The following is a 12,097-nucleotide window of genomic DNA, read 5'->3' as shown; positions in this document are numbered from 1 at the left end:
TAATATTAAACTGTCTCTCTTTCAGACTGTAATGAATCAGATCAGGGAAACAAAGTAAGTAGTTCATACATTGGACAATGATGTTTGTAGTTATACATGATTTATCAACTAAGCCAGACCAAGCACAGGCACGATGGGCTGAATGGCCTCTTTATGCTGTCACATTCTATGGAGCACTAGCAGCAGAGGACCTAAATCTCTCAAACTATCAAGTGCCACTTCCAACTGCAAAGGCTTTTCAGAATATATGATCAATGAACCACAAACATCATGAGCTAATGTCAAGAATCATTGCCTTAAAATTGTAGAATCCTTTACCTCCTCCATTCTTCACTTTTCTCTAACAGCTACAGGGCCTGATGATGAACCTGAGATTACTACAAGTCAGACATTTGGCGACATGGGTTCACTCTTGAGCAGGAAAGCAGTCAGACAATTTTTAGATTTTGGTACGCTAGCCAGTGGATGGTGAATGTGTTTAACATTGTCCTGGAAGGAAGGGAGGTAGAAAACATAATTAGATAGTTAAAGAAGTGTGCAATTAAGAAAAATGAGTTTGAGATAGACTGTGAAATCCTTTCTAGTCCTGTATTTTCCCATGATCCTAATGGACTCCTGGCCTTCCCCCCCTCCTCTCCAACACTCCCCAATTTGGAAGGTCTCCTGGTATTATCAGCCTTGTAATTCACCTGTTGTTTTTTCAATTAGAAACTGAAATGCATTTTCCAGCTCTGCAGTAAAGATTGTTTTTACTGTCTGCAAGCTTCTGAAACTGTTTCATTTAACAGATAAAAATGCAACATTAAAAAAATTCAGACACTGCCCTCCTCTCTGAAAAGAACATTTAAAACCTGAAGCAAGTTATCCTGCCATAGTTAACAATCCAATCTGCAGCTGTGTGATTTGCCTGTGATAATGTTGTCATACAGCTCAGAGAATAAGCCTATCAGTTTAAAAATAAATCAGCAGAGCAAACAACAACTTGTTTTTATAGAGCACCTTTAATCTAGTAAAGTGTTCCAAGGCATTTTACAGACTTATCCGTTCCAAGAATTTGCTGCATCAATTTTATCCTCCGGAGTGGTATGGAGTCTAATGTTCTGACCAGTTGGTGCTGTCCTGTCCCGAGCCAAGCAACAGAGACCAGATTTTATTTTCCCAGATTTACCTTTCCTGCTTAAATTAAATTGACCATGCTGAAATCCTGAATTATTAGCTGCACAAACTTACCCTGGAATCATTATTGAATTTGGATTGATGCAGAAGAATCATGAACCAATTTCCAGAAAGTAGCCAACTGCAGCCCTGAACATGTGAGAATGAATTAGTGCCAGGCTGCTGGTCATGGCAGAGTTTGTTTCACAGAAGGTATTAAGCACATCATTGATCTACTGATCCTGTGATGAGAAATGTTGAATGAAAAGGAAAAGAGGGAGAGGGACTGTTAGAGAATGACCGGGAAAGAGGGATTGGAGAAAAGAAACAATGAGGGAGTTAGATAGTGAAAAGAATGAGAGGCAAGAAGAGCAATAAAAGAAAGGAGAAAAAGAGGAACAAGATATTTTAACTTGAGTAAATAGAAACAAAGCAGATAACAAGGCACATTATGGCTTAGTTTTAAATGTCATTTCAATGGGTTACATGATTCCTTTCTAGTGTAGGAGAGGAGGGGGGAGGCCAGGCATCCATTAGGATCATGGAAAAATACAGAACTGGAAAGGATTTCGTAGCCTATCTCAAATTCATTTTTCTTAATTGCACACTTCTTTAATTAGGTATTTATGTTTTTCTACCTCCCTTCCTTCCAAGACAATGTTAAACACATTCACCAGTTGTAGCTTCAGCTCTCTGGATCGAAGCATGATACAGGGGAGCACAATAAACTGGAGCAAGCGTGGCTATCTTTATAGTCTAAAACTAGAAAGGAACCATGTAACCCATTGAAATGACCTTTAAAACTAAGCCATAATGTGCCTTGTTATCTGCTTTGTTTCTATTCACTTGAGATTCCTTAAGTTAAAATATCTCGTTCCTCTTTTTCTCCTTTCCTTTATTGTTCTTGCCTTCTCATTCTTTTCGCTATCTAGCTCCCTCATTGTTTCTTTTCTCCTATCCCTCTTTCCTTGTCATTCTGCAACATTCCCTCTCCCTCTTTTCATTCACTTACACTCAGCTCCTGACCTCATTACAGCCTAGGTTCAAACATGGATTCGAGGTGAGGTGAGCGTGACTGCCCTTGACATCAAGGCAGCATTTGACTGAGTATGGCATCAGGCGCCCTGGCAAAACTGAGATCAATGGGAATCGGGGGAAAACCCTCCGCTGGCTGGAGTCCTATCTAGCAGAAAGAAAAATGGTGTGGTTGTTAGAGGTCAATCATCACAGCCTCAGGACATTGCTGCAGGGGTTCCTCAGGGTAGTGTCCTAGGCCCAACCATCTTCAGCTGCTTCATCAATGACCCTCCATCATAACGGGGATGTTCGCTGTTGATTGTATGCTCAGTACCATTTGCAACTCCTCAGATACTGAAGCAGTCTGTGTTCATATGCAGCAAGACCTGGTCAACGTTCAGGCTTGGGTTGATAAGTGGGAAGTAACATTCGTGCCACACAAGTGCCAGGCAATGACCATCTCCAACAAGAGTGGATCTATCCATCTCCCCTTGACATTCAATGGCATTACCATTGCTGAATCCCCCACTGTCAACATCCTGGGGGTTACCATTGAGCAGAAACTGAACTAGAGCATAAATGCTGTGGCTACAAGAGCAGGTCAGAGGCTAGGAATCCTATGGTGAGTAACTCACCTCCTGACTCCCCAAAGCTTGTCCACCATATACAAGGCACAAGTCAGGAGTGTGATAGAATACTCTCCACTTGCCTGGATGAGTAAGTCTGCAACAACACTCAGGAAGCTTGACATCTTCCAGGATAAAGCAGCCAACTTGATAGGCACACCATTCACCATGTTAAACATTCACTCCCTCCACCATCGACATCCAGTGGCAGCAGTGTGTACTATATTAGAGATGCACTGCAGCAACTCCCCATGCCTCCTTCAACAGCACCTTCCAAACCTGCAACCTCTACCACCTAGAAGGACAAGGACAGCAGACACATGGGAAGACCACCTCTAAGTTCCCCTCCAAACCACACACCGTCCTAACTTGAAAATATATCGTTGTTCCTTCACTGTCACTGGCTCAACATCCTCGAACTCCCTCCATAACACCATTGTGGGTGTACCTACCCCACACCCCAAGGACTGCAGTGGTTCATGAAGGTAGCTCACCACCGCCTTCTCAAGGGCAGTTAGGGATGGGCAACAAATGCTGGCCTTGAATTACACGAGTTTTGTGGTGTAATTGTTGTGGATGAAAATTAGTTGAATAAGATCTATCAGGTTTCTGTTCATTTCGATAACTATCTCTTGCCATCAGTTGAAGCTCTAATGGAATAAGGCAATAACGTCATAGGACGCTTATTCCATTGGTGTAGAGTTTTACTGCGGCTTGCAACGGCATTTGACAAATGAGTGAAGCCGAGCCCTGGAGTGAAGATTGCAAGCAGAGTGTGGAGATACAAGTTTGGTGAGTGGGGGGGTTCGGTGAAGGGGGAGGAAGTGCTTATTTTTTTTATTCCTTTTTTAAACCCTCCAGCATTTGTTTCGTTCTTCGGTGCAGTGGAAGGTGCTGCTTGGTGAGTAAGCTATTATACTTATAATAAATAGTCTGTAAAGTTAAGGTATGGCAGGGCAGCTCCGCCAAGTGGAATGTACAGCCTGTGGCATGTGGGAAATCATGGATGCACCATGTGTCCTAGCCAAACACATCTGCAGGAAGTGTCACCGGCCGCAGAAGCTTGAGCTCCGGGTTTCAGAACTTGAGCAGTGGCTGGAGTCACTGTTGTGCATCCACGAGGCAGAGAACTTCATGGATAGCATGTTTAGGGAGGTGGTCACACTGCAGGTTAAGAGCGTGCAGGCAGAGAGGGAATGGGTGACTGCCAGGCAGTCTAAGAGAACCGGGAAGGTAGTGCAGGAGTCCCCTGAGACAATCTCACTCGCTAATCAGTTTTCCATTTTGGATACTGCTGAGGGTGATGGTTCCTCAGACAAGTGCAGTCAGAGCCAAGTGCAGCACCGCAGGTGGCTCAGCTGCACAGGAGGGGAGAAAGAACAGTAGTGATAGGGGGTTTGTTAGTTAGAGGAACAGACAGGTGCTTCTGCGGCCATAGATGTGACTCCAGCATGTTGTGTTGCCTCCCTGGTGCCAGGGTCATGAATGTCATGGAGCAGCTACAGGAAATTCTTGTAGGGGAGGGTGAACAACCAGAGGTTGTGATCCATGGTGGCACCAATGACATAGGTAAGAAGGGGGATGAGGTCCTGAAAGATTTTAGGGAGCTAGGAGGGAGATTAAAAAGCAGGACCTAAAAAGCAGTAATCTCAGGATTACTCCCAGTCTCACATGCGAGTGAACATAGCAATAGAAGAATTGAGCGATTGAACACGTGGCTGGAGAACTGGTGTAGGAGGGAGGGCATCAGATTTCTGAGGCATTAGGACCAGTTCTGGGGCAGGTGGGACCTGTACAAGATGGATTGGTTGCATCTTAGCAGGACTGGGATTAATACCCTTGCAGGGAGATTTGCTAGTGCTGTTGGGGAGGGTTTAAACTAGATTGTCAGGGGAATGGGAACCCGAGAGGAAACCTCAGATTGGAGGGAAGCAAAACTGGTAACTTGTCAGGGGTGTGGGAACCAGGAGCAAATGTCAGAGAGGAATACCAAGGTGCACAGAATACTGAGAGAGATGGATAGCACTGGAGTAGAGAATAATAAGTTGTCTCTTGGTAGTACAGAACTTGTGTTGCTGAAAGTAGAGACATTTCGTCAAAGCTTTTCATCTTGCACTCATCAGGACAATTTGAAAGAAAACCAATGTAAGGAAAAGCAACAGATTTATACTGTATGAGAAGAGAGTGCTGATTGGTTGGCAAGTGGACTCTAATTGTTAGAGGCATTGCCATGGAGAATGCACCAGCTTATGGTGACTGACAGTTAACTGCCAAGCTTTGTTTGAAATTTAAACCAGGCAGCTTGACTCTGATTAGTCAAGGCATTGCCCTGAGGTATGAACCAGTGAATGACTGTCACTTATTTTGTTTAGCTGAAACAGGTGCAATGTGTATACATGTTTTGTGTGCAAAGAACAGGGCCCTGTGTATTAATATATGTAGCTTCCAGTACAGACACATGCGCCACACTGCGAACCCGACTGACAATCTTAAATTGATTGTCAGCGTAATTTTTAGCACACTGAGGATTATTTAGCAAATGTTGTCCAATCGCGGAATCGCATCTAATGTTAGACACTGTGTTTTGAGTTTTGCAAGCATGGGCTGGTTGGGTACGGCCTGTACCTTGTCCGTTGTGAACAATGGAAGGGATATGTTTGATGTGATCTGCCAGTCTTTGGGATGTACAGCCTACATACATTAAAAAAAAACAAGGTATAAAGATATGCCCAGCAACTACAGGCCAGTCAGTTTAACTTTGGTGGTAGGGAAACTTCTAGAAAAAATAATTCAGGATAAAATTATTTAAGAAGTACACTACACTCAAGAAGGAAATTAGGAGGGCAAAAAAGGGCCATGAGATTTCCCTGGCAGATAAGATAAAGGAGAATCCTAAAAGATTGGCAGCTAAATGTTCCAGGCTTTAGAAGCTTCAAGCAGGATAGAGGGGGATGTTAAAGGGGTGGAGGAGTTGCATTACTGGTTAAGGAGAATATCACAACTGTACTGCGGGAGGACACCTCAGAGGGGTCATGCAGCGAGGTAATATGGGTGGAGCTCAGGAATAGGAAGGGTGCAGTCACGATGTTGGGGGTTTACTACAGGCCTCCCAACAGCCAGCGGGAGGTAGAGGAGCAGATATGTAGACAGATTTTGGAAAGATGTAAAGGTAACAGGGTTGTGGTGGTGGGTGATTTTAACTTCCCCTATATTGACTGGGACTCACTTAGTGCTCGGGGCTTGGATGGGGCAGAATTTGTGAGGAGCATCCAGGAGGGCTTCTTGAAACAGTATGCAGATAGTCCAACCAGGGATGGGGCCATTCTGGACCTGGTATTGGGGAATGAGCCCGGCCAGGTGGTCAGGACTAGCTGTTAATGTGACAGTCCCTAGCACCCTATACAATGCTGAAAAGAACTGGTTGCTGCTGTAACGAAGTATAACGTTTTACGCTCCCTCTCTGTTAGCATCCTGCACACATGAGCAGGGACATCCCACCGCTGTCATTGAGTATCCTTTGCTTTAAAATATCGAACTGTGTAAATATGCATGATCCTTACTTCATTTACCTGTATGTATTGTGAAAGAGCAATAATTTGCCGTTATATAGCACATAACAAAGAAAAATGTCCCAAAGTGCTTCACAGAGACATAATCTAAAAATGTGTGTTGAGCCAAGGAAGGAGATATAAGTGGGATGAAAAAATATTTGGTCAAAGAGGTGAGTTTTAAGAAGGGCCTTAAAGGAGGAGAGGGAAGTGGAGAAGTGGAGAGGTTCGAAAATTTAGGAGGGAATTCCAGAGTATGGGAGCTAGCTGGTGGTGGGGCAGCACCTGAATAGTAGGGCAAAAGGAAGAGAAAATGCACTCGGGGTCAGAGTCTGAGGAATTGAGAGTTTGAGGGAGTATGCCCTTTAAATGTACTCTGTAGGAAACCATTCTTGTATAAAATTTGAAGGAAGTTTCAGTGGGGGAGCATTTCGGGAGCAGTGACCATAATTCCATAAGTTTTAAGGTACTTGTGGATAAGGATAAGAGTCGTCCTCGGGTGAAGGTGCTAAATTGGGGGAAGGCTAATTATAACAATATTAGGCAGGAACTGAAGAATGTAGATTGGGGGCGGCTGTTTGAGGGTAAATCAACATCTGACATGGGAGTCTTTCAAATGTCAGCTGATTAGAATCCAGGACCAGCATGTTCCTGTGAGGAAGAAAGACAAGTTTGGCAAGTTTCGGGAAGCTTGGATAACGCGGGATATTGTGAGCCTAGTCAAAAAGAAAAAGGAAGCATTCATAAGGGCTGGAAGGCTAGGAACAGATGAAGCACTTGAGGAATATAAAGACAGTAGGAAGGAACTTAAGCAAGGAGTTAGGAGGGCTAAAAGGGGTCATGTAAAGTCATTGGCAAACAGGATTAAGAAAAATCCCAAGGCTTTTTATATGTATATAAAGAGAAAGAGGGTAACCAGGGAAAGGGTTGGCCCACTCAAGGACAGAGATGGGAATCTATGTGTGGAGCCAGAGAAAATGGGCGAGGTGCTAAATGAGTACTTTGCATCAGTATTCACCAAAGAGAAGGACTTGGTGGATGATGAGCCTAGGGAAGGGAGTGTAGATAGTCTCAGTCATCTCATTATCGAAAAGGAGGAGGTGTTGGGTGTCTTGCAAAGCATTAAGGTAGATAAGTCCCCAGGGCCTGATGGGATCTACCCTAGAATACTGAGGGAGGCAAGGGAGGAAATTGCTGGGGCCTTGACAGAAATCTTTGCATCCTCATTGGCTACAGGTGAGGTCCCAGAGGACTGGAGAATAGCCAATGTTGTTCCTTTGTTTAAGAAGGGTGGCAAGGATAATCCAGGAAATTATAGGCCGGTGAGCCTTACGTCAGTGGTAGGGAAACTATTAGAGAGGATTATTCTGGACAGGATTTACTCCCATTTGGAAACAAACAAACTTATTAGCGAGAGACAGCATGGTTTTGTGAAGGGGAGGTCGTGTCTTACCAATTTGTTTGAGTTTTTTGAGGAAGTGACAAAGATGATTGATGAAGGAAGGGCAGTGGATGTTATCTATATGGACTTTAGTAAAGCCTTTGACAAGGTCCCGCATGGCAGACTGGTACAAAAGGTGAAGTCACACGGGATCAGAGGTGAGCTGGCAAGATGGATACAGAACTGGCTCGGTCATAGAAGACAGAGGGTATCAGTGGATGGGTGTTTTTCTGAATGGAGGGATGTGACTAGTGGTGTTCCACAGGGATCAGTGCTGGGACCTTTGCTCTTTGTAGTATATATAAATGATTTGGAGGAAAATGTAGCTGGTCTGATTAGTAAGTTTGCGGACGACACAAAGGTTGGTGGAGTTGCGGATAATGATGAGGATTGTCAGAGGATACAGCAGGATATAGATCGGTTGGAGACTTGGGCGGAGAAATGGCAGATGGAGTTTAATCCAGACAAATGTGAGGTAATGCATTTTGGAAGGTGTAATGCAGGTGGGAGGTATACAGTAAATGGCAGAACCCTTAGGAGTATTGACAGGCAGAGAGATCTGGGTGTACAGGTCCACAGGTCACTGAAAGTGGCAACGCAGGTGGATAAGGTAGTCAAGAAGGCATACGGCATGCTTGCCTTCATCGGTCAGGGCATAGAGTATAAAAATTGGCTAGTCATGTTGCAGCTGTACAGAACCTTAGTTAGGCCACACTTAGAATATTGCGTGCAATTCTGGTCGCCATACTACCAGAAGGACGTGGAGGCTTTGGAGAGGGTACATAGGAGGTTTACCAGGATGTTGCTTGGTCTGGAGGGCATTAGCTATGAGGAGAGGTTGGAAAAACTCGGATTGTTTTCACTGGAACAACGGAGGTGGAGGGGCAACATGATAGAGGTTTACAAAGTTATGAGCGGCATGGACAGAGTGGATAGTCAGAAGTTTTTTCCCAGGGTGGAAGAGTCAGTTACTAGGGGACATAGGTTTAAGGTGCGAGGGGCAAAGTTTAGAGGGGATGTGCGAGGCAAGTTTTTTATACAGAGGGTGGTGAGTGCCTGGAACTTGCTGCCAGGGGAGGTGGTGGAAGCAGATACGATAGCGACGTTTAAGAGACATCTTGACAAATCCATGAATAGGAAGGGAATGGAGGGATATGGGCCCCGGAAGTGCAGAAGGTGTTCGTTTCGGCAGGCATCAAGATCGTCGCAGGCTTGGTGGGCCGAATGGCCTGTTCCTGTGCTGTACTGTTCTTTGTTCTTTGATTCTATAAGCATATTAAGAGTAAAAGGGTAGCTAGGGAGAGAGTAGGTCCCCATAAGGATCAGTGTGGTAATCTATGTGTGGAGCCACGGGAAATGGGCGAGGTCTTAAATGAATATTTCTGATCCGTATTTACCGTGGAGAAGGTCTTGGAAGCTAATGAGTTCAAGGGAGGGAACAGCGATATCCTGGAGCATTTCAACATTACAAAGGAGGAGGTGTTGGAGGTTTTGAAGCGCATTAAGCTGGATAAATCCCCAGGGCCTGACCAGGTGTATCCTCGGATGCTATGGGAAGCAAGGGAGGAGATTGCTGGGGACCTGGCAGAGATTTTTGTATCATCGTTAGCCACGGGTGAAGTACTGGAAGACTGGAGGATAGCTAATGTTGTGCCTTTATTTAAGAAGGGCAGCAGGGATAAGCCAGGTAACTACAGGCCGGTGAGCCTTACATCAGTGGTGGGAAAGTTATTGGAAGGGATTCTGAGAGACAGGATTTATACGCATCTGGAAAAGCATGGTCTGATTAGGCATAGTCAGCATGGCTTTGTGCGTGGGAAATCATGTCTCATGAATTTGATTGAGTTTTTCCAGGAGGTGACCAAGAGGATTGACGAGGGCAGGGCGATGGACATTGTCTACATGGACTTTAACAAGGCCTTTGACAAGGTCCCGCATGGTAGGCTGGTCCAGAAGGTTCAAACACATGGGATCCAGGGTGAGCTAGCAAATTGGATACAAAATTGGCTTGGTGATAGGAGGCAAAGGGTGGTAGTGGAGGGTTGTTTTTCAGATTGGAGGCCGGTGACCAATGGTGTGCCGCAGGGATCGGGGTGCTGGGCCCTCTGTTGTTTGTCATATATATTAATGACTTGGATGTGAATGTAAGGGGCATGATTAGTAAGTTTGCAGATGACACCAAAATTGGTGGTATAGTGGACAGTGAAGAAGGTTGTCTAGGGTTACAACAGGATATAGATAAACTGGGAAAGTGGACAAGGGAGTGGCAAATGGAATTTAATGCAGACAAGTGTGAAGTGATGCATTTTGGGAAGTTAAACCAGGGCAGGACATATACAGTGAATGGCAGGGCCCTGTAGAGTGTTGTTGAGCAGAGAGACCTTGGGGTCCAAGTACATAGTTCCCTGAAAGTGGCAATACAGGCAGACAGGGTGGTGAAGAAGGCATATGGCATGCTTGCCTTCATCAGCCCAGGCATTGAGTACAAGAATTGGGACATCATGTTACAGTTGTACATAACGTTGGTTAGGCCTCATTTGGAGTACTGTGTGCAGTTCTGGTCGCTGCACTACAGGAAAGATGTGATTAAGCTAGAGAGGGTACAGAAAAGATTCACAAGGATGTTGCCTGGTTTGGAGGGCTTGCGTTATAAAGAGAGATTAGATAGGCTGGGTCTGTTTTCCCTGGAGCGAAGGAGGCTGAGAGGGGGCATGATAGAGGTATATAAAATTATGAGAGGCATAGATAGGGAGATAGCCAGAGTCTGTTTCCCATGGTAGGGGTGACTAAAACTAGAGAGCATAGATTTAAGGTGAGAGGGAGGAGGATCAAAGGGGTAGATTTTTCACACAAAAAATAGTGGGTATCTGGAATGAGCTGCCAGAGGAGGTGGTGGAGGCAGGAACAGTAGCAACATTTAAGAGGCATCTGGACAGATACTTGAATGAACAAGGCATAGAGGGATATGGAATTAATGCAGGCAGATGGGATTAGTATAAATAGGCATTATGGTTGGCATGGACGCGGTGGGCCGAAGGGCCTGTTTCTATGCTGTATGACTCTGACTCTATAATTAATTGTCACATGGACAAATGCTGGTTAATTAAAGAAAGCCAGCATGGATTTCTTAAGGGAAAATCATGTTTAACTAACTTGGTGGAGTTGTTTGAGGAGGTAACAGAGAGGGTTGATGTGGTGTACATGGACTTTCAAAAGGTGTTTGATGCAGTGCCACACAACAAACTTGAGCAAGGTTGTAACTCGTGGAATAAAAGGGACAGTAGCAACATGGATAGTGAATTGGCTGAGTGACAGGAAACAGAGGCATGGTTAATGGATGTTTTTCAGGCTGGAGGAAGGTTTTTAGTGGAGTTCCCCAGGGGTCAGTGGTGGGACCCTTGCTTTTCCTGATATATATTAATGACCTAGACCTTGGTGTACAGGGCACAATTTCAAAGTTTGCAGATGATACGAAACTTTGAAGCATTGTGAACTGTGAGGAGGATAGTGTAGAACTTCAAAAGGACATAGACAATTTGGTGGAATGAGCAGACAGGTGACAGATGAAGTTCAATGCAGTGAAATATGAAGTGATTCATTTTGGCAGGAAGAAACTGGAGAGACAATATAAAATAAAGGGTACAATTCTAAATGGGGTGCAGGAGCAGAGAGATCTGGGTATAAATCATTGAAGGTGGCAGGACAGGTTGAGAGAGTGGTTAATAAAGCATACAGTATCCTGGGCTTTATTAATAGGGGCAGAGAGTACAAGAACAAGGAGGTTATGTTGAACTTGTATAAGACACTAGTTCGACCTCAGCTGGAGTATTGTGTCCCGTTCTGGGCACCGCACTTTAGGAAAGATGTGAGGGCATTGGAGAGAGTACAGAAAAGATTCATGGGAATGGTTCCAAGGATGAGGAATTTCAGTTATGAAGATAGAATGGAGAAGTTAGGACTGTTTTCCTTGGAGAAGAAAAGGTTGAGAGGTGATTTGATAAAGATATTCAAAATCATGAGGGGTCTGGACAGAGTAGATAGAGAGAAACTGTTCCCACTCGTGAAAGGATTGAGAACGAGAGGGCACAGATTTAAAGTATTTGGTAAGAGAAGCAAAAGTGACATGAGGAAAAACTTCTTCACACAGTGAGTGGTTAAGGTCTGGAATGTGCTGCCTGAGAACGTGGTGGAGGCAGGTTCAATTGAAGCATTCAGAAGAGAATTAGACAGTTATATGAAAAGGAAGAATGTGCAGGGTTACGGGGAGAAGGCAGGGAAATGGAACTGAGGGAGTTGCTCTTGCAGAGAGC

The sequence above is a fragment of the Heterodontus francisci genome, chromosome 48, assembly GCF_036365525.1.
Source record: "Heterodontus francisci isolate sHetFra1 chromosome 48, sHetFra1.hap1, whole genome shotgun sequence".
NCBI lineage: Eukaryota > Metazoa > Chordata > Chondrichthyes > Heterodontiformes > Heterodontidae > Heterodontus > Heterodontus francisci.
Note: the sequence above shows the minus strand (reverse complement) of the source record.